A 22,926-nucleotide genomic window follows, 5' to 3' on the forward strand; every position below is an offset into this window, starting at 1 on the left:
TTAACGGTCACTAATACTATTGATCATGATTTCTAAAACTCAATAGAAATCAGTATCTTGGCTTTCTCACCTGTTTCTTCCATTCTTCAGGCCCATTCATTTCTGTCTGTAACCATAACTCCTAACCATCAAGTGGTCCTCACACCATGAGATTGTGAATGAATTCCTTCACCTGTCTGTGGTATTTCTTCATCTAAAACAGGAGGACATTGGACTACATCTCTGAGAACATTTCTAGCTCTGATATTCTTTAATTGGTTAGCTTGCATATATCACAGGCCGTAAAGCAAAAAACTGAGTTTTCTCTCCTTTCACTTATTCCTTGCTTCCCAATAACTTTTTAAATTCTTCTTTCTCCATTTTGCTTTTGATAGAAATGTGGTAGCCCAAGACCCAAGCAAGGATAGGATTTCCCAGACATTCCCAAGGGAGACAATCCCATGTGCTTTCCTTCTGATGTCACATCAGGTAAGGGGATTGCCTGGGGCTAGAGCTTAAACAGAGTGGGTGTTGTTCTCATTGTTGTCATCACTGTTACTGTTTCCAGGGTACTGCTCCATGGCTATGCAGAGGCAGACACTCAGGTGGAAAGGTATAAGACAATTTCCCCCTGTAAATTAATCAGAGGGTGCATATGAACATCTTGTTGTTGCCACTTCACCCCCACTACTGTCTCTTCAGCTAAGACACCAGTTTAATGAGGTGGTTCCTGAGGCTTGGAGTTTCCCTAAAGACTGCGCCTCCTTTGGTGTTGATTTAGAAGCTCCATTGAGGGTACCAAGGGGGAGTGATGAGATGGCACCCTTGCTGAGAGCTGGGGGTTAGATGGCACCCTTGCTGAGAGCTGGGGAACTCACCATAGTCTTTGAAATAACACTGCCCTCTGTAAGCATGAGGAGTCACCATTCTTTTTGACTTCCCACTGGCTGGGAGGTGATAGGGAAGAGCTAAGACTTCCATTCTCCAGTCCCCTGAAGTTGGTGTTTTGCCTCATATTGTGCAGGAAGTAGGCAGTTTGTCTTCCATGTCTCCTATCACTTTTCTGTATACTAAAAAGATCACTGAGAAATGGCTTGTTTTTTTTTCTTTTGTACACATCATCTTCCTAGAATCTGAAGGCTGCTAGAGAAGGGAGAGGCACATGCAAGTGCATCCCATGCTGATTGTTGTTGAAATACCTGGAAAGAAACTGGCAAAGACTATCCAAGGTATGCTAAGACATGTCCAAACTTACAAAACAGTAGAACCTGAATAGGAATTTGAAGTTGTCTATACTCTCCTCAGCCACACCCTGCTATTTTACAGGTATGAAAAATACAATTTTCAGCAAATTAGTGATGGATACAAAGTATGTGGATGCCCAATCCTGTGTACTTTCCATTACCGTCTGCTTCCTAATTGTGTGTGGATTTCCTTGTTCTTCAGAGCCAAGGAGCATCAACATTTGGCTTCAGAGATGCTGCTAAATCCTGAATAAACAAGAGTGAACAAGCAAGGTAGCATTCAAGGTCTCTTATTCCTAAACCCAGTTGCAATGCTTGTATTAAACCCTGAGCTCCAGGCTGCTTCAGTGCTATTAAACTTCCTCTTTACAAAGAGAGGAGAAAATGTGGGGTATCAGACATATCCCACTCTTCCAAGGCCCCGTGCAGACTCTTAAAAGATGAGAGGGTTTTTGTTTGTGCATATGGATCAAAGAAAGACTTCCTTGAATTTTGGTCAGCAGGGTTTGTTTTAGATCTGTGAAGAGTGGAAGAGGTCTCAATTGAGTGATTTCATGGAGGACTGGGAAGATCTCTTTCCTCACCCAGAATCACTGTTGAGGTGTATTCAACCATTAGAATTCCACTAAGGGTAAAATACTGGAAAATGGCATAGGTTAGGAGTCATTGTACCTAGCTTCCAAGCATGGTTCTGCCCCTGTAATTTATAACTTCATCTATATGTTCATTTAATTAGGAAAGAAAGCAGTCATTGAATTAATATATGTCTTGTACTATTCTGTGTGCTGAGTGTTCAGTGTGAAATAATGCAATATTTTTATTGGTCTTATAATGTGGTGGGGAAAGCAATAATTCACACATACATATATAATATAATAATACCAGTGTTATGAAGGAAGCAAAAATCAAATAAGGCAGTAGAAAGTACCAGACAAGGAGATGTGTTTGTGTAGGGGTGTGTTATAGTGCTTTAAAATAGGTCCACAAACTCTTTCACCCTCTCTTCAAAAGGTGCAGCCTAAGCTACCTCCCCTTGAGTGTGGGCTTGGCTTAGTGACTTTTTCTAGCAAATAGAATAAAGTAGAAGTGATGATGTATGGCTTTCAGGCTGGATAATAAAGCCACTGTGTCTTCTTCCTCTTGTTTTTGGATTGTCTCCTCTAGGGAAATTAGCTGTCATGTGAGGATACTCAAACAGTTTATAAAGAGGTTCATGCGGCAAGGAATGGAGGCCTCCTGCCAACAGCCATGTAAAGGAGTCATCTAGGAAACAGATTCTCCAGCCCCAGTCAGACCTTCAGATAATTACAGCCCCTACCAATATTCTGACTGCAGTGGAAGGAAAGACCCTGAACTAGAACCACCCAGGTAAGATAATCCTGGATTCCTGACCTAGAGAAACTCTGAGATAGTATTTGTTGTTTAAAGCCACATCTTTGTGAGACAATGTATTAAGCATAACTAATACATGTGATTAGGGAAGCTTTTAATAAGAGGTTAACAGATTAGCAGAGACCAGAATGAAAAAGGGGAATGAGCCAGGTAAATATATGTGTGAAGAATGCTTAAAGTAGAGGGGATAGAACTGGCATAGGTCCTGTGGTTAGAACAAGCTTCATATTTTTCAAGGAAAATTGCAGGACTTGGAAATGGGCAAGAGATACCCGAGTATCCATTCAGTGGAGGGCTGAGCATTGTCTAGGATATCCTCTGGGGATATCTGATTATATTGAGATGTTTCTCTTTAACTGAATTTCTATTTTCTAAGTTATTTTACTTGTGGAAAACTGACAGTAACGCAAATGATCCTCCTTAAAGAAATACAATGAATTTTGTCTAGTACAGATGTGACGGAATTCTACCCTGTAGAAAAGAGAGTCCCAAACAATACATTTTAAGCAGCTCTATGGAAATATAATTCATATACCATACAATTCATCCATTTAAAGCTTAAAATTCAGTTTTGTTCAGTATGTGCACAGGGTTGTACAAACAGCACAACAATCTAATTTTAGACCGTTTTATTGTTCCTCGTCATTCCTGCAAAGAAACCCCATCCCCATTAGCAGCTCCTTTTCATTCTTTTTCATGTTTTTTCCCCCATCTTCCAAGCCCTAGGCAACCACTAATCTACCCTCTGTCTCTATAGATTTGCTTATTCTGAAAATTTTATGTAAATGTAAACCTACAGTATGCAGTCTTTCAAAACTGATTTCTGTCACTTAGCATAATGGTTTCAAGGTTCATCTATGCTGTAACATGTATCAATACTTCATTCTTTATTGCCAAATAATATTCAATTGTATAGATAACTATATTTTTGTGGTTTTTGTATAGGTACCTATTTTCTCCCATTAGGAGGTTTGCCTTTTTCACTTCTTGATGGTATTATTTGCAAAATAAGAGTTTTTAATTTTAAATCCAATTTATATTATTTCTTTTGTTGCCTGTGCTTTTGATGTTGTATCAAAGACACCATCACTTGACATAAAGCCACAAAGGTTTATTTTTTTGTTTTCTTCTAAGAGTTTTAGTGTTTTAGCTCTTACATTTAGGTTTATGATTCATTTTCAGTTTATGTCTGTATGTGTTATGTGGTAGAGATCCAAATTTATTCTTTCGTATGTGGATGTCCAGATGTCCCTCCACAATTTGTTAAATAGAGTATTCTTTCTTCATTAAATTGTGATTGTACTTTTGTTGAACATCAACTGATCGTAAAAATATGGTTTATTTATGCACTCTCAATTTTGTTTCATTGATCTATACATCTAGCCTTGTGTCAGTACCACACTTTCTTGGTTACTATAGATTTGTAGTAAATTTTGAAACTGGGAAGTTTGAGTTATCTAACATTTTTCTTGTTTCTCAAGATTGTTTTAATTTTTGGGGTCCCTTGCATTTCTAAATTAATTTAAGGACCAATTAGTCATTTCTGCAACAAAAGCAGCTGGTAACTTGATTGGGATAGTTTTGTACTTGTGGGTTAAATTGGGAAGCATGGACATCTTAAAAAATATGAAGTCATCTGATCCATGAACATGGACTATTTTTCTATTCATTAGATCTTTAATTTCCTTCAATGATGTTGGTATATGTCTTGCACTTATTTTATTAAATGTATTCCTAAGTATTTTGTTCTCTTTAATATTATTATAAACAAAATTGATTTCTTAATTTCATTTTTGAAATTTTACTGAAAATGCATAGAAACCCAGTTATTTTATTTTATTTTAGCATATTGATCTTGTATTCTGCAAACTTACTCAACTCATTTACCAGTTTTAATAGTTTTTCAGTGAAATTGTAAATAGTTTATATATACAAAATCTTGCCATCTGCAAATAGAGATAGTTTTACTTTTTCCTTTTCAACCTTTGACTTTCATTTTCACTTCTTTTTCTTCAATAATTGCCCTGGCTAGACCCTCCATTACAATGTTGAATAGAAATTGCAAGAATACACATTCTCATCTTAATCCTGATCTTACGGGGAGAGCATTCAGTTGTTTACTATTAAGTATGATATTAGCTGTGGGCTTTCCATAATGATCTTTATCAAGCTGAGAAGGTTCTTTTCTAGTTCTAGTTTGGTGAGCATTTTTATCTTAAAAGGGCGTTGTTGGGCTTTTGTTAGTTTTTTTTTCTATGTTCATTGAGAAAGAACATAAGAAAATGCTTTGCCCTTTCTTCTATTAGTATGGTATTTTACATTAAGTAATTTTTTGCTGTTAAACAAACCTTGCATTTCTAGGATAAGTCTCACTTAACTTTAGTGTATATATGTATTTATATGTTGTTTTATTGAATTTTCTTGTGCTTTGTTGAGTACTTTTGGGTCTATATTCATAAGGGGTAATGATCTGACGTTTTGTTTTCTTGTGGTGTCTCTTTGTATGATGACCCAGTAAAATGCTGACTCCAGATAATGAAGTGAGAAGTGTTCCTTGCTCTTGTGTTTTTTGGAAGGGTTTCTGAAGTATTGGTATCAATTTTTCTTTGAATATTTGATGAATTTTAAATTTGCTAATGCAACTGCTTTACTTGTTAAAGATTTTATTCATTATTTGTATATTTCTTGAGTAATTTTCTGTAATTTGTGTCTTCTAAAAATTTATCTAACTCAGATACGTTATCTAATTCATTGGTATGTGGTTGTTCATAGCATTCCCTTATGAATTTTTTTATTTATGTAAGGTTGGTAATGATATCTCTTCTTCTATTCTGACTTTATAATTTGAGCCTTCTTTCCTTTTTTTTTTTTTTATTATTATTCTAACTAAAAGCCTTGTCAATCTTATTGCTCCAAACATTATACTTAGTTTTCCTATTGGATTTTAGCCAGTTTTGCATCTATTAGTAAATTCATGCCAACATTTCTGTTACCCTACATACTTTGTTCTTCAAATTCTTTTTTGTAACAATATTAACAGGTTACTAATTCCCTCATTAATTAATGAGGGGAATTTATACTTTTATGAAAGTGATGTTTTTAAACTTTTGAAAATTATACTTTAGCAGAAAATATGAAAAGAAGTAAAGAGCCAGAGAGTCATGGAAAATGAGATGAGAGGGAAAGACAGGGCAGACCACCAAAGACCTTGAAGGCCATGCTAAGGAGATTAGTTTTACTCTGAGTGGGGTGAGAAGCTTTTGTCATCCCCTTAGACAAGTCTTGCCCCTAACTGAGACCTCAGCTATCTGTAATATGTTTCTATGCCTCCTCACAGGGTGACTGTGAAAATAGAATGAGACAGAATGAAATCAAAAATTGCATTGTTATTGTTAGTGCTCAACTGGCTCACCTACGAGGTCAGTTTTCAGGTACTAACAACTTGGCCTAAATTTATTGTTTTCGAATTCCTACCTATTACCAGGATTTCTGAGGGAAGCAGATACAGAGAATTCCAGAAGGCTAAGCCCTGGATTCTGAGAAAGGTAATTTGGTCCAGGAAAATGCTGGTGATTTGTGCATGGATATGGGATATAGTATGATCATTAGATCCCTGAAAGAAAAGGAGACAAGGCTGGAGAGGTCTGAAAGCTCAAAAGGCAAATTTGACCTGTGTCTTCAGAACTCCACATGGAACTAACTCTAGGGGGCTAGAAGGCTAAGGTGATAGAAGGGTAGGGTTGAGGAGCGGACAGACAGATCAAGAGCAATGCTGAACTGCATTTCATGAAGCTGATGGAAGGCCTGAGAACTCAAAGGTTTGAGCTTGAAGAAGAAAGCAAACTACTAGACATGAGCATTTGCAAAGCAGGTTTAAAGCATCAGTGTACTATGATGTTTGAAACTGAGTGACGAAGGCCAAAAGGAAGGATAACACAGTAAACCAGAGAAAAAAATCCCTTGCACAAATTAACAAGCATTTCTCCTTAGCCTACATCTCAGGGTATTCACAGATGGGAAAATGAATCAAATCAGTATCTCTCTCATTTTATTTTCGTTATTTTTATTTTATTTTGCCCCTGGCTTGACCTAGATCTTAAATTATTTGTGGAGATTTAAAAATATATTCCAGCACTCAAAATCCTCCCTGGCAAACGTCTGCCAGTTGTATAACGTAAATTTTTGTTGTTTATACTAGCTCCATTTTTCATGTCTGTGTTTTTCAATAGTCCCTCAGCTTGCCTTTCCCAGAGTTCAGCTAAAGTCCTGGGAAGCAATGGTAACCCCGAGACAACCTCTCAGGCAAGTCTAATGGGCTGAAATAGGTGGCCTCCAAAGAAGGAGAATATACCCAGGGAATGGTCTCAGCACACAGCCCTGGTTATTTGAGATAAAGGAAATCTAAATTACTCTGCTCTCAAGTCTTTTAAAGGGGCTTGGTTTATCAGCCATGACCTAGTACATACGGCTATAAAGTATGTTCTTCAAAGATTTTCTTGTCTTCCTCGTTCTCTCCTTTCTATTAAGAGTAGAGGTCCTCAGGAAAAGAATCGTATAAACATAAGGGCAGAATTAAGATAAATGCATTTCTTTTCCTTAGGAAATTTTCCATGACGAATGAACAGCACTCTACCCCTTAGGCAGCCAGGTCAAGTGTTGGCTCTTTAAAGAAGATTCACCTTTCTAAAGCTGAGGCTGGGGGTTGGGTCTGGGGACGTGATAAGAGATGAGGGCTTGCCAGAGAAAATAGTTCTCTAGAAAAGGAAAACTGATGGTCAGTGCTGACCTCTCTCAAAAGGTTTGCTGCCCCTCCGTGGTTTCAGAGCTCATGGTAGATTCTATATTATTGCTTTGGGGCCTCTCCCCCAGTGCCCCTCTGGAGCTGATCGACCATTCACAGCTGTAGCTGTGAGTGCTGAGAACACTTATTTATTTATTTATTTATTTATTATTTATCTTTAGTTTTATTTTAGTTTTAGAGATGGGCTAGAGTACAGTGATACTCATAGCTCCACTGGGCTGGATACTCCACTGGGCTGGAGTACAGTGATAATCATAGCTCACTGCAGCCTCAAACTCCTGGGCTCAAGCCGTCCTCCTGCCTTAGCCTCCTAAGTAGGTGGAACTCCAGGTGCACCCCATCACACCTGACTATTGTTTATTGATTTATCGATTTTCGATTTTGGGTCTTTCTTTGTTGCCCAGGCTCTTCCTGAACTCTTGACCTCAAGAGACCCTCCTGCCTCAGCCTCTGAGTCACTGGGATTGCAGGCATGAGCAACCAAGTCTGGCAAAAACGCTTTCAATAGGGGGTACCCTGCTCATCCCCGATGGACACAAAGCTTGTTTTCCTACATTTGCACTAAAGAGTGAGCACACTTGTAGGTTATGTAATTGGAAAGGCTTCATGGAAGAAAAGTATCGGAATATCTGGGTCCCAAACTTGGCTCTGTCACTGAATGAAGCTTGGAGAGTGTAAATGGTATGTTCAAGCTCACCTAGCTAATGCTACAACTTGTGAAGCTGGCAAGAATTGAACCATATTGTCTAATATCCTTCCAAGTTCTAACATTCTGTGTCTGAATGTTACAGAGATCCCTGAATATCTTTAGATGTATGTTTGCTTTCTTTTTCTATGTCTCCTTCTTGTACTCCCTCTGTATTTTTGTATGTATGTTTGTTTGTTTGTTTTTTGAGGGCTTGGTCTAGCAAAGTTAGAAAGCCCTAATTAGCAGATAAAGAAAACGTTACCTTAGGAGTCCTACTTAATTTTACTTATGGAATGGTACCAGTTTTGAAATCAAGTAGGGATGGGATGTTTGACGTCTAGGAATGTCAGGCCCAAAGGACATTCTGGAGTGAAATCTTATGCAACAGTAAAACATCATGGACTGGAGATGAGAGAACTTGGGAAAAATGATCATCTTATTGGTGTGCTCACTGCATGCTAATACAGAGGTTCTGGTTGTCAAGGGAAGAGACGTACAAGCTGAAGCATAGATGGACAAGAAGAAAATGAGGATATGAAATGCAGGTGGTGAGTTATTTTTGTAAGTTTGTATCAGTTTTCAGGACCTTTGACCATCACCCCAAGAGGTGACACTTTGTTTGGGCTGTACTGACACCAAGTAGTGAATTGAATAGAATCTTAGTCGCATGATTGAGACTGCTTGGGGCCACTGCTGTGAATAAGGCTAATGGGAGTGGATTATCATGCACACACATAAGTAAAATGAAAATAAAAAGAGGGAGAAAAAGCAAAAGAAGGAGAATAGTTTTATTAAAACAGGCTAGCCTTCTATCAACACATCAGAAGCTTAATCTCTTTGTTTCATCTTTAAAATAAACACTTTGATACCACTTGGTATCTTTCTCACTAATCCTCAAATACTTTTAATCACTCTTGAATATAGCCACAGTCTTAGTACTAGATTTGTTTAAAATATTCCTTTCTACTCACACTGAACCCATTCTTGGAGTCCAGCTTCTTAGAAACTTGTCTATTTCCCTGAAACTTTTGGCCATATTTCCACAAAAAAAAATCTCTCAAAAATTTTCAAATATTTGGCAGTGGCAACCCAGAAAAGTCCAGCAATAGGCAAAGCTGGAGAGGCATGACTAAACTTTCTCAGAACTCCTGGTTTTCAACTAAACAGTCCAAGAAGTCAGCAAAAGCTAGCCTTCTGTCTCCCCCACCATCTTCTCTGTTCTTTTTGTTTTCTTTGCACCTCTCCACTCACTTCCTTCTTTAGTACTGTTGTGACACTAATAAAAACTGCCAAGTTGCCATTATTGACATATGCTAGGACTATCTGGTATCTCTGGTTCCTCAGGTTTTAATTAACTCTCCCTGAGGTGTTAACAGACTGTATTCAAGTCCTTCTCCCACTCACTTCAGCTTATGGATCCTGATGCAGAAATTCTACTCTCACTTTCCCACTTACAGTTTGGAGCAGGCAATGATGCCAGTAGGTTGAGTTGGAGGGGACTCGTAGAGTTGGAGAGTAGTGGGTGAGGAACTGGGAGATAGATCCTAGTCAGTGATGAACCTTTTAAGAATGTGTAACTTGACATGCAGCTCCATGGGCTGGAAGAGTTAGAAAGAATTTCTGTGAAGAAGCTGGTTCTGAGAAGTCTCACAATCCCAATGGGTGTGCAATCCCTGCAACTCAGGAAAACCAGAGAGAAAGGGTAGACAGTAGCATGGAAGAATCACCATTGCTGAGCGGCTGCATCCCCCTCATAAGGATGGGGCAGATGGGATGGGAGATGACCATAAGGAGAGACCACACAGGAAGATTCCTCTGAGATTAATTAAACTGGGGGTTTTAACCAGAAAAACAGTCATGAAATCATTGACTTGATGAGACGATTTTTAAAAATAATTAGAAATCAAACCTGGTTTTAAAGGCTATGAAGAAAACAACTCAGCTCAAATTGGAAGGATAAGCCAAAAACAGAGTAGAGACCTTTATGTGAAGGAGGTGGCAAATGCTTCACCTGCCAAGTATCTCACTCTGATTGTCCACACTCTGGACAGGAGCAGCTCCCTGTGCTCCAAATTTTCAGGAGAAAGTAAGGGAAAGACTTGAATGAGTCAGAATCCAGGACCAGACTTTTCTGAAGAACCTGACTTTGGAGGTTTCTGGCAGGAGTAGTCTAAGCAGAGATCAGGAATTTTATTTATTTGGGGGTCATCTTTAGATGACCAAGTTTTTCCCACTTCCAGCCAGAAGTATCAAAGTTGCAACTCGAGGACTGAACCATGGAATTCTTGAACTGCCCAATTCATGCGTCTAGCAGCTCCTGAATTCTAAATCATAACTCTGAAGATTGCTTTGTGGTGATGGTGGTAATAGGGATGAGAAGTGTCCAATGAAATGTCAGTTACCTAAAAAATGCCAAATAAAAGTATATGATCTCAAAATGCACACAGATAATAAGCTATTGTTTAAAGGCATAATTAAGAGGTATGGATTCTGAGCAAGTGTTTCATGCCATGGGTACAACTGACAAAAAAAAAAAATCATTTTTGAATTCCATTGGTTAGTGGGGTCAGAGCACTGGTTATTTTGCCTGGTTGATGCATCTTTTTCTTGGGGTCTGGCTTCTTTAACTCAGCATAATTATTTTGAGATTCGCCTGTGTTACGGATTGCATCAATAGAAAAAAGAATGTGTCTTTTTTATTACTGAATACCATGCTATGTACAAGATATGCCAAATCTGGTATGACCATTTACCTGATGAAAGACATCTGGTTCATTTATAGTTTTGTGCAATTATAAATCAAGCTGCAATAAACATCCATGTGTAGGTTTTCTGTGTGTGAAGATAAGTGATTATTTTACCTAGGGATGGGATTGCTGGATTATATGGTAAGTATATGTTTAACTTTTAAAAAATCTGCCAAACTGTTTTCCAAAATGGCTATGCCCAACAGTAACGTGTGTGTCCCAGTCACTCCATATCTTTGGCAACACATGAAATGGGTCAGTGTGTTCAATGTTAGCCATTCCAGTAACTTCGTAGTGGTATCTAATTCTAGTTTGGTTTGCGTTTCCCGAACAACTGCTGATGTTGAACATCTTTCTGTCTATTTATTTGCCAACCATACATTTTCTTTAGTGACTGTCTGTTCAAGTCTTTTGACCATTTGTATTTGATTACTTGCTTTCTTGTTATTGAATTTTGAGAGTTCTTTATGAATTCTAAATACAGCTTCTTTGTCAGATGTATTATTTACAAATATGTTCTCCTAGGCTGCCTTTTATCTTTTAATTCTTTTTACAGAATTTACAAAATTCTGTCTTTTGAAGAGGAGAAGTTTTTGACTTTGAAAGCTAATATATGATTTTTTTTTTCGTTTTATGGATTATGCTTTAGGTGTAAGACCTAAGAAATCTTGCCTAATTCAAGTTCACAAATGTTTTTATCCTATACTGTCTTGTGAGGGTTTTATAGTTTAGATTTTGCATTGTGGGATGTATTTTGGGTTACTTTTTTATTATGATGTAAAATAGGGATTGAAGATCATTCTTTGGCATGCGGGTATCCAAATGTTACAGCACAATTGTTTGCAGCCTACCCTTCCTACTCTAAATCATCTTTGTACCTTGGTAAAAAACCAAGTTGTCCATCTCTGCATGGATCTATTTTTGGACCCTGTCTTCTGCGCTCCATTGATTTGTTTGTTGGTCTTGATGCCAATACCACACTGTCCTTATTTCTTCAGCTTTTATTTTTTTTTATTTTATTTTATTTTTTTTTTGAGACGGAGTCTCGCTCTGTCACCCCGGCTGGAGTGCAGTGGCCGGATCTCAGCTCACTGCAAGCTCCGCCTCCCGGGTTCCCGCCATTCTCCTGCCTCAGCCTCCCGAGTAGCTGGGACTACAGGCGCCCGCCACCTCGCCCGGCTAGTTTTTTTTTGTATTTTTTAGTAGAGACGGGGTTTCACCGTATTAGCCAGGATGGTCTCGATCTCCTGACCTCGTGATCCACCCGTCTCGGCCTCCCAAAGTGCTGGGATTACAGGTTTGAGCCACCGCGCCCGGCCCAGCTTTTATAATAAATCTTGAGCTCAGATAGTGTTAGTCATCCAGAGCTCAGATGGTGTTAGTCATCCAACTTTGTTTTTCTTTTACAATTTTGCATTAAATTTGTTCTAGATCTTTTGAATTGTCACATGAATTTTAGAAACAGTTTGTTAAATACACCAAAAATCTGCTGGAATTTTGATTAGGATTGCACTGAATCTATAGCTCAATCTGGAGAGAACTGACATCTTAACAACATGAATGTTCTGACCCATGAACATGATGGAATCTCTCCATTTATTTGGGTTTTTAAAGATATCTTTAGCAACATTCTGTAATTTTCAGGGCATAGCCCTTTCACATGTTTTGTCAGAATTGTCTTTAAGTATTTCATATTTTTGATGTTATTATAAATAATATTATGTTTAACATCAATTTCTAATTTATCATCATTACCATATAGAAATCCAATTGATGTTTTATAGATTCTATCTGATTTTCTACTCTTCAGTCACATAGACTGTAAATAAAGTTTCACTTCTTTTCCAATCTGGATGGTTTTTATTTCTTGCTCTTGTCTGACTGCCCTGACTCAAACCCATAGGACAGTGCTAAATAGAAACTGTTAGAGTAGACATAATTTTCCTGTACCTTGTCTTAGGAGAAAAACATTTGGTTTTTTACCATTAAGTAAGACCGAGGCAGTTCTCTTCTCTTCCTGGTTGGCTGAAGGTTTGTGGGTTTTTTAATTTTAATTTTAATTTCTTGGTAAGGAATGAACACTGAATTTTGTCAAATGCTTTTTTGGGATCTATCTGAAATATCATATGATTTTATTTTTAAAGTATGCTAAGATAGTGAATTGCATTGATTTGTCATCAAATATTAAACCAACCTTGCATTTCTGGGATAAACCCTATTTGGTCATTTGTAAAATTCCTTGTACATATTGTTGAACTTGATTTGCTAAAACTTTGTATAGACATTTTACATCTATGTTTGATGGCAGTTAGTATGTGATTTTCTTTTCCTGTAATGTATTTGTATGACTTTTGTATCAGAATAAGCCTGATTTCATAAAGAGTTGGAAAATATTTTGTCCTTTTCAATTTTTAGAGTTGTTTATGTAGAATTGGTATTAATTTTTTCTAAAATGTAATTCACCAGTGAAGACATCTAAGCCTGAAGTTTTCTTTGTGGGAAGATTTTTAACTACAAATTTAATTTTTTAATTAGATATAGAGCTATGTGTGCTAATGTTACCTATTTCTCCTTGAGTGAGCTTTGGTAGTTTGTGCCTGATAGAGTTTGAACATATGTTCCTGCAAAATCTCATGTTAAAATGTAATCCCCAACATTGGAGGTGGGTCTTAGTGGGAGGTGTTTGGGCAATGGGGGTGAATCCCTCATGGCTTGTTGGTGTCTTCACAATAGTGAGTGAGTTCTCCTGAGATCTGGTTATTTAAAAGTGTCTGGCACCTCTCCCGCAACCCACACACACTCTCCCTCTTGCTCTACTTTCACCATACGATGTGCTTGCTACTTCTTTGCCTTCTTCCCTGAGTAAAAGCTCCATGAGGCTTCCCAGAAGCTGAGCAAATGCTGGTGCCATGCTTGTACAGCCTTAGCCAATCAAATCTCTTTTCTTTATAAATTACCTAGTTTCAGAGATTTCTTTATATAGCAACACAAAGAACAGACTAACACAGTGTCTTTCAAAAAATTTGCCCCTGTCACTTAGGTTGTCAATTTATTGGCATAAAGTTATACATAATATTTTCCTATTGTCCTTTTCATATGGTAGAATCTATAGTGATGCCACCTCTCATTCCTGATATTGGTAATTTGTGTCCTTTCTTGTTCTCTGATTTTTCCTGATCAGTCTGATTAGAGGTTGATTATTGATGTTTTTAAAGAAACAACTATTATTTCATTGTTTCATTAATTTTTTATATTGTTTTTCTCTTTTATATTTCATAGATTTTTGTTTTGATTTTTGTCATTTCTTTTTTGTTTACTTTGGATTTAATTTACTCTTCTTTTTTCATGTGCTTGATGATCATGGTATCTCCCCTGATAAGTATCTTTTTTTTTCATTTTCTTTAGGCAGAAGCTGAAGTAATTGATTTGAGACTTGTATCTTTTTCTATTCTAAGCATTTGGCATATATTTTTTCCAAAGTACTACTTTAGTGCCATACCACAAATTTTTATTTTCATTCAGTTCAAAATAGTTTCTAATTTCCCTTTTGAGTTCCACTTTGATAATCTGATAATTATTAAAACTTGATAATGTGTTAATTGCTATTATGTAAACAAACAGAGTAATGGGATAGAATCTCATAGAGAATTATCTTTACTTTAGATGAGACCATAAGAGAAGGCCTGATGAAGGAGATATTTAATCCATGACCAGAAGGGTGAAAGGAAATCAGCCAGGTAAAGAGCTGATGCAAGAGCATTTTAGGTACAAGGGCAGCAAGTACAAAAGTCTTGAAGCAGGAACGAATAGGAAAGAGTCTGAGAAGAAGAAAGAGGTGAAAGAAAATTTGTTGTAAGTTCTAATTCTCAAAGGATGCTGCTTCCAAATATTACAAATTGCAGGAACAAGTCACAGTCATAAGAACAGAGCACAGCCATGTTTGGGCTGACAACAGCTCTTCTTAGAGTCTGAATAATGGGTCAAGTGACCTCTGGAGAAGCTCTGCCATCGCAGGAATTCTATCCCTATTAAATTGTTGAGCTAGTGTTCCATCCTTACACAGTGCTGCTCTACATCCTTAGTAAATTAAATTCTTCACCCTTGAAAGTTTGCCATGAGAGATTACTAGATTATTATTCTTTCTTTCTTTTAGATGTTTTTTATGTGCTAAAGAAACTTCCCGGACTGACCTCAAATAACTGATTCATGTCAAATATATACATATTTGCCTTTTCCTTTGTCCTAGCCTTGCTGACTGGGTCTCTTCAATTCTTGGTGACAAGATTAAAATGATAAATCATGGACACAATCTGGTGCCATCCATTTTCTACTTTATTCTTTTTCACCATAAAGGATCTGGGATGGAAAATGTTCCTCAGTCAGCCACAACTGGCTCCAGTACCACAGTGAGTTAGTAAACATCTGCTAACAACGGGCTGAAGATATGCCTCCCTCCACTTGTTCTCTCCAAGCTGGCTCACTGAGGAGTTGTTCTCTTTATCTCTGGAGATCTCCCTCTGTACTTTCTCTCCCCCTTGGCTTCCATTGGCTCTTCCCATCCTGTCCTCAATCGAATGATTCAGTTTATATATGTCAGTCTCGGGAAAATCTACAGAACATTCTCTCTTTTCCTCAGTGGTGAGGACCCTGCTGTTAGGCCTTGGGCCATCACTTCCCCTCCCAGTAGATCAGGGAAAACATGGCCTTCTATAGGGAGGGGTGTTATTTTTTGTCCACCCACCCGCAGGACCAACAAAGAAGGCTGCAGGATGGGACCAATCAGATATCTTACCATGAATGCAGTTCCAAGGATGGAAACATTTCAAGAGAGAAAAATTAGAATTCTTTCCTACTTGGGATGTTGTTCTCTCCCAGTCTTGAAACATTCTGAGGAAGGTCTTGCCAAAGTTTCTTTTACTGGTTATGTTCCTGTTTCCTGAATTCCCCCAGTAAGGAAATTCTAACTGAGAGGAGGAACACTTATACTGTCCTTCCCATGTTCGCACTTTGACTAGTAAAGAAAGAATACAATACTTCCATCTTCTCTTTCCACTTACTTATTTGCCCCTCCCCAAAGCGGGAGGACTAGCTAACCTGATTGTTGAGGACATGACTTTCATGGAATCACATTTAATAGTGGATGGGGGACAGTGTTAAATGCCATATGCATTCACACATGGCATTGTTTCTTAGTTTCTTGGCTCTGTGTTCTCTCGGGAGGAATTGCAGGATCATAGTCTTTAATCTCCTCCTCATAGGAAATTCTATGAGATAAACTTCTCTAGGCAAGGTCCCCCAGTATGGAGGGCCTGGAAAGGATATCCTGGAAAGGATATGGGGCAGCCCTGTGCTTCCTTGTAGCTACCTTGCTGGTGGCTAGGCAGGTGAATTTATGTCAGACTCACAAATCAGCTGTCCAAATAGGTGAGTCCTGAGACCAAGATTGGAGTAGGAGGAGAAGGAAGCTCCATTGAGCTCAAGGTTTAAGTCCTACTCTCTAATAATTTTCTAGAAGTTCTACTTTTAGAGAATGATTAGGTATATCCTTCAGCAATAAAGAGGCTGATCTTTTGTCCCCCATTTGGGTCTGATGAGTCTTGTATCTTTTCATTTGATGAAACAGAGGCCAGCGGGAGAAGACTGTAACCCCTCTTCCAGCCTCCATTTAATTTTTAATGCTAAGTATAGCCTTTTAAAATGAAAATGAGTGGCACATGCCTGCAATCCCAGCTTCTTGGGAGGCTGAGGCATGAGAATTGGTTGAACTCAGGAGGAAGTTGCAGTAAGCCAAGACTGAACCACTGCACTCCAGCCTGAGTGACAGGGTGAGATTCTGTCTCAAAAAATAAATGAATAAAATGACAATGAGTTTTAAAGTTATACCTATTGATTGTCTCTCAGAGCACAAAGATTTCTTGCATGTATATGTGCATCTTACTGCCCTCAGTATGCATGTCTGAAAAACTAAGATACATTAGGTTCAAGCGTCCAGAGAAACAGAAAACTAGAAAGGCCAGCTGTCTTGCCCAAAGTCACAGACACATTACTCAGCCCTTTCTTTTTGCATCTTTCCTATGGTATTTGAGTTGGCACTGCTTGTCTGCTTAATGCTAGTGATTGCAGGTATATAATAAGGAGGCTAAAATTACCTTTCCTCTGCATGCCTGTAAACCATTCCCTTGACTCTACTAGAAGTTCCACACACCAAATCTTAGACAAGAGTCCCAAGAATGAAATAACTCCTCTAGACTCTGGGGAGAATGGATTAGCCACCAGCTAAATCATCTGCCAGTAGTGATAATCCAGCTCCTTTGCTCTATCTGTGGTTATCACCATTGAGGTAAATTCTGCAGGTAGAATGCTGATTCTGGTCACATGGAGAAAGGCTTGGATATGTTTAATTTCCTGTCACATTCTGACAAAAAAAAAGCTAATTTCATGTCTTATGATCAAATAACCATAACTTTGCAAGAGCAGAGTGTGTTGGAACAGGGATATTGAGGGTCCTTGTGTGGCTTGGGGCATTGCCAGGGCAGCTTCGGGGTCTGAGTGTTTTTATTTTATTTCTGCTTTATTGCCCTACCTAATACTCCCATTTCAAAATGTCGTGGAGTAGGCTGGTGTCATTTGTTTTCATAAATTAATGTCTATTGCAATTTATGGCCAGATGGGCCCTGAAAAATAAGAGCCTTGTGTGTCTCTTGGAAGGTTTAAAGAAAAGCAGTGGGCAATGCTCAGGGTGAACTTTTGCACTTTAAGGCTTCGTTGTGGGGAGAGAGTAAATGCTTGTGAAAAATCCTGTTTTATAACAGCTGGGCACAAAGGACTCCTTATTAGGATTATTTTTTGCCACTGCTTCTAATTCCTGTAGCAACCAGAAAACACACACACACACACACACACACACACACACACAGACAGACACACACACACAGAGAGAGAGAGAGAGACAGAGAGAGAGAGACAGAGAGAGAGAGACAGAGAGAGAGAAATACAGAGAATTCTTCTTGCTGGGAAGCCATGTGTGTTGGAAATAACTTCAACTTGCTTGGAAATCAGAGGTCTAGATTCTGAGACCCTCAGATAGCTCTCCAGCCAACTAATGTGGGGAGTGTGGTATATATTGGATCATAGCACATAAAGGCTCTGACTCAATGTGCACATCTCTCTTTTTGCTACTCCTTCATGGGTCAGTGAGAAGAAATGGGTCAGTGTGAGGCACAGAGGAAAAAAATGAAGAAAAAAAAAAAAAAAACACTAGAGAATTTGATGATTCCATGATTTTAAGAAATAATGGCTTGTGGGAAGCTCGAATCAAAGGTCGGCTTGGTAGCAGCCAAAGAGGAGGCTGCTTGGCTGCTGTAAGCATTCAGAGACCACGTGCGGCTGGACAGGCTTCCTCCCACAAGTGCACATGCTTCTGAGTACGTGAAGGGCAGGCTTAGAGAAGACCCTTCTTCTGACCCCGGTTTGCTCATAGCTTTTGACTTGGGCAAGTCACATACATTCCAAGTCAATTCGTTTCCAGGTAGAACAAATATGTAGACAGGATAAGCTCCAGAGTCTCTCCATCTCTAGTAGCCCTTTGATGATAATTTTTGATTTATGAAATTATGTTAGGACAAGAGTATTATTTTATTCGCTTACTCAAGCAATTGGCATTTAAATCATTTGAATTTCTCTGAAGAGGCACAAAATTATCTGAGGGCCTTTTCCCATCCAATGCTTTTGGCTTACTTTTGTAGACCTTCACAGTTTGAAAAGACATTTTCATGTATAAAAACCCTGTGAGGTAGATAATACAGGAACTATGACTTGTCTCAGATATCGTAACAGGACTAGGATTTAAACTCAATCTCCTGGAGATATCCCTCTCTGTCATTCAACAAAGACAGCCATAGATTTGTTTGGGCACATACTAGATGCAAAGCATTTTGCTGAACAATAGAAATGCAGTAGTGAAAGGAACAGGTGCAATTATATACGTAGGTAAGTCATATCTTGCAGGGCAGGACAACATTTAATTATAATAAAGTGTGGTGTATGTGAGGATAGGAGATGGGGACATTCAGTAGGAGAACCTATCCTAGAGTAAAGGTCAGTGAAGATCTTACCAGAAGTGAAATTTAGTGTCAGAAGAATGGGGTCACTTTAGTCAGGGCAAAAGGGAGTTAGAAAAAAATATTCCAGGCAAGGGGAACAATATGTTCTCTAGATTAAGACATAATTTCCCCAATACCATGTGCAGGAAGTACTGTAAGGAGGAAAACAGGGACTCAAGATTAACAATGTACAAGGAATATGGGATTTCCCACTGTGTTTGTATCAGAGGCTTTTGAACCAGAGCAACTCCATCTTGAATAGGAGCTGCGTAAAACGAGGCTGAGACCTACTGGCATGCATTCCCAGACAGTTAAGGCATTCTAAGTCTCAGGATGAGATAGGAGGTCCGCACAAGATACAAGTCATAAAGACCTTGCTAATAAAACAGGTTGCAGTAAAGAAACTGGCTAAAACCCACCAAAATCAAGATGGCCACGATAAGGACCTCAGGTCGTTCTCACTGCTACATTCTCACCAGCGCCATGACAGGTTACAAATGCCATGGCAACGTCAGGAAGTTACCCTATATGGTCTAAAAATGGGAGGCATGAATAATTCACCCCTTGTTTAGCATATCATCAAGAAATAACAATAAAAATGGGCAACCAGCCACCCTCGGGGCTGCTCTGTCTATGGAGTAGCCATTTTTATTCCTTTACTTTCCCAAGAAACTCACTTTCACTTTACTCTCTAGACTTGTCCCGAATTCTTTCTTGCATGAGATCCAAGAACCCTCTCTTGTGGTATGGATTGGGACCCCTTTCTGGTAACATTTACATATAAAATAATTTTCAAGGTTGGTGTTTTTCTTGTGTAACTGTGGCCACTTCACATCAAAATTGGTAAATGGTGAATTTAACAAAATACCAAATGAATGTGTATACTGAGCAGTCCATAGAACTATGAATGCCTGCCATAGGCATAGCCCCCTTCTCTGAAAAGAGCCTGTAACGGATACTCCTTCCCCAAAGGTCAATAGGGTTTAGACCGGTGACCCTCAGCACCCTGGAGACATCTTTTGGGCCAGGGGTAGACATCTGAGCCAATCCACAGCAGTCATAAGAAGTGGCCCAAAGAAAGAACTTCACCTCTCATGCCTGTAATCCCAGCACTTTGGGAGGCCGAGACGGGTGGATCACAAGATCAGGAGATCGAGACCATCCTGGCTAACACGGCGAAACTCCGTCTCTACTAAGAATACAAAAAATTAGCCAGGCATGGTAGCAGGTGCCTGTAGTCCCAGCTACTTGGGAGGCTGAAGCAGGAGAATGGCATGAACCCGGGAGGTGGAGCTTGCAGTGAGCCGAGATCGTGCCACTGCACTCCAGCCTGGGCGACAGAGTGAGACTCCGTCTCAAAACAAACAAAAACAAAAAACAACAGAATTTCACCTCACAGATGTTGCTAGACTGGGTAGCAACTAAGGAGTCCAATCAGAGGTCAAAGAAAGACAAGGAGGAAAAAATAATACTAGAAAATATTCAAATGTGTTTATTCAAAAAGCAGAAGCCATGAATACAAGGAAACCACATGGGGTGTAGGGGAGGCCAGAGAAAAAGTGAGGACAGGTAGCTGCAGGATGGGGTGGGTGGGCAGTGAGAGCAGAAACAGCCCCAGGAAGCAGCAAGATTGTGGAAAGCGGAGAACGATGGAGAAGCAATGGCTGCAAAGTTGGAGAATTTCAGCATGCCAGAGGGTTGGTGTGGGTGTGGGGATTTATGTACTGCTGCTGGGAGTGTCTCCAGGAACAGGCTTTCTGGTGAGCAATCTGACACAACTTAGTCAAATTAAAATGGACCTTACATGTATCTCCAAGGATATCTCACCCGGATCCATAAGGAGATATCTTTGAAGATGTTCATTATAGTGTTGTTTGTGGTGACAGGAAGTTGGCGGCAATCTGGAAATCCATCAATGCAGATTAGGTAGGCAGCATATGGTGAGTATACATCATGGAGAATGAAGCAACAGTGAGCATGAACAGCCTGGCTGTACATCTAATAACACAGATGAATCGATAAACAGTGCTGGGTGAAAAAAGTAAGGAATACAAAGAGATATATAACAAAGTATGATTTTTTTTTAATTAAAAATGCATGGATTAAAAAAATGAATGTTTTCTAAGAACACATACAAACCAAAGGATCTAAATTAAACACAAATAAGAGTGGTTGCCTAAGGGAGGGAGGAAGAAAAACTAGGATGAAGGAATAGAGATAAAATAAATAAGCAAACAAGATAAATAATGGGCCGTGGACTAAGGAGTGCATTTTACTCAACCTTCTACAACCAGCAAAAGGAAGAAAAGAAGAGAGGGAGGAAAAATGAGTAACAGGAGTAAAGGATTCTTTCTTTGCAGACAAGCGGACAAACACTAGTTTGGCAATATGGCAATTTATGCATGCAATAGCTGAAAAGATAAAGAATGATTTTGCATATCTATGTGGCCAGTCATGCAGTTGTGAAGTTTCTGGTCTTTTATGCCATGTATCTTTGTAATAAGCCCCCAGCATCTGAGGTCATCCAAGCAAATCTCCATTCTCTGAAATCCAAAGGCACCCAACAAAAAGTGATACAATGGGATATAAATGACAAATCAAGCTACTTTTGTCAGATAGTTCATATGTACCAGACACAATTCAAAGTTTACTAATTGCATATGTAGATACGATTATTCTCTTTATTTTGCAAATAAGGAAACTGAAGCACAGAGAAGCTAAGTTACATTCCCAAAGTCACACAGCCAGTAAGTGTAAGCTGGGATTCAAACCCAGGCAGTTTGATTCCAGAGGCCAAGCTCGCAATCACAAAGCTGTAGCAAAAGGTGCTCCTGAGTAAATTTCATGAAACAAGCATCTAGTTTATCCCAGTGGCAGACTTGACTAGTTTCTCAAAAGTCATAGTTTTATTATTATTATTATTCATTAACTCTAGTAGAGGCAGTTAATAACTCTTAGACTCACTGTGAAGTACCCAGATTTTGGGGGGGGAAAAATGTGTTATCTCTGTAGCATGACACTCATTTCCAAAGCCCTGATCTTCCTATCCATTAATGAGACAACACCAAGAAAACTAGATTTGGAGGCAATGACTTCTCTTCTTCCAGGCCACGTGACCTTGACTGAGTCATTAAGCTTTCATTGCCTCAGTTTTCTCATTTGAAACACTGGGCCCAATAACAGCTCTGGGATCTGTTGTTATAGGTGTCAAATGAGATAATATAAAGAACTGTGAGCACTGCACAGCCTGTGTCTAGGTGATTGGGACACTCCATCTGTGTGGTCCTTCAAGCCCTTCTCCCACACTGTGCCTTTTGTTGCATTGTGGCACCACCCAGGAGAGCCTTGGTATCCATTACTGCAGGCACTTTGAATAAGCTTCAACCTGTGAGTGAGGCTATAGTCACTGCTTCTTCCATAGCGCTGCTGTTAGTAAAAACATACATAGTTCATGAATTTGGCCTTGGTGTTGTCTGTTTTCTTACTCCACAGGGGGTAACTTGGCCTTTGTGGGTCTGTTTTCAATGTTCTTGACAACTGGAGCATCATGGGACTCCATTTTCCCGCCTTTGCTCATTTAGTCCCTGCCACATTTCTATTATTGAAAATTGTGCCCATCCCAAATAAAATTTCTCCAACAGGGTATCGCTGAGCCTTTTCTCCACACCATAATCTAATTTCTCCTTCCTTGGAAGTCCTTTAAAAAATGGGTTTGTTTCTTTCTTGTGAAGTGCGCATCATGACTTTTGTCATGATTATGAATGTGCTAGTCTCTTCCTATGCCCTGTTAGCCTATGTGATCCATAAGATGGGCCTTGCAGGTTTAGCCTCTATGTCCTCCCCAGCCCTTAACCTGGTGTTTGCCACACAGTGGGCTTATAAAAGATGCCTGGTGAGCCAAAGGGTATGGGGGTATGCTCCTGCCTGGGCTGGCAAGAGCACTGGACTCCCCCAGGCTGTCTCCCCCATCTCT

The 22,926-nt window shown here is 39.1% G+C and overlaps 1 protein-coding gene and 1 long non-coding RNA gene across 6 annotated transcripts in view; one reads left to right on the forward strand and one right to left on the reverse strand.

The window, feature by feature from the left end:
- Positions 1–22,926, reverse strand: part of ARPC2 (actin related protein 2/3 complex subunit 2) — an 870,481-nt gene that overhangs the window by 845,625 nt on the left and 1,930 nt on the right. The gene's annotated exons all lie outside the window — the stretch shown is intronic.
- The window catches only part of LOC126932457 (uncharacterized), a 150,097-nt gene that overhangs the window by 81,508 nt on the left and 45,663 nt on the right, over positions 1–22,926 (forward strand). For 4 of the 5 annotated variants that reach the window (XR_007718179.1, XR_007718180.1, XR_007718183.1 and 1 more), the window contains 4 exons: positions 375–468; positions 1,110–1,208; positions 1,426–1,496; positions 2,388–4,322. This is a non-coding gene — a long non-coding RNA (uncharacterized LOC126932457). Of the gene's footprint in view, positions 1–374; positions 469–1,109; positions 1,209–1,425; positions 1,497–2,387; positions 4,323–22,926 lie in introns of those variants that run through there. The other variant, XR_007718181.1, reaches the window with a different exon arrangement.

This window comes from Macaca thibetana, chromosome 12 (genome assembly GCF_024542745.1).
Source record: "Macaca thibetana thibetana isolate TM-01 chromosome 12, ASM2454274v1, whole genome shotgun sequence".
NCBI lineage: Eukaryota > Metazoa > Chordata > Mammalia > Primates > Cercopithecidae > Macaca > Macaca thibetana.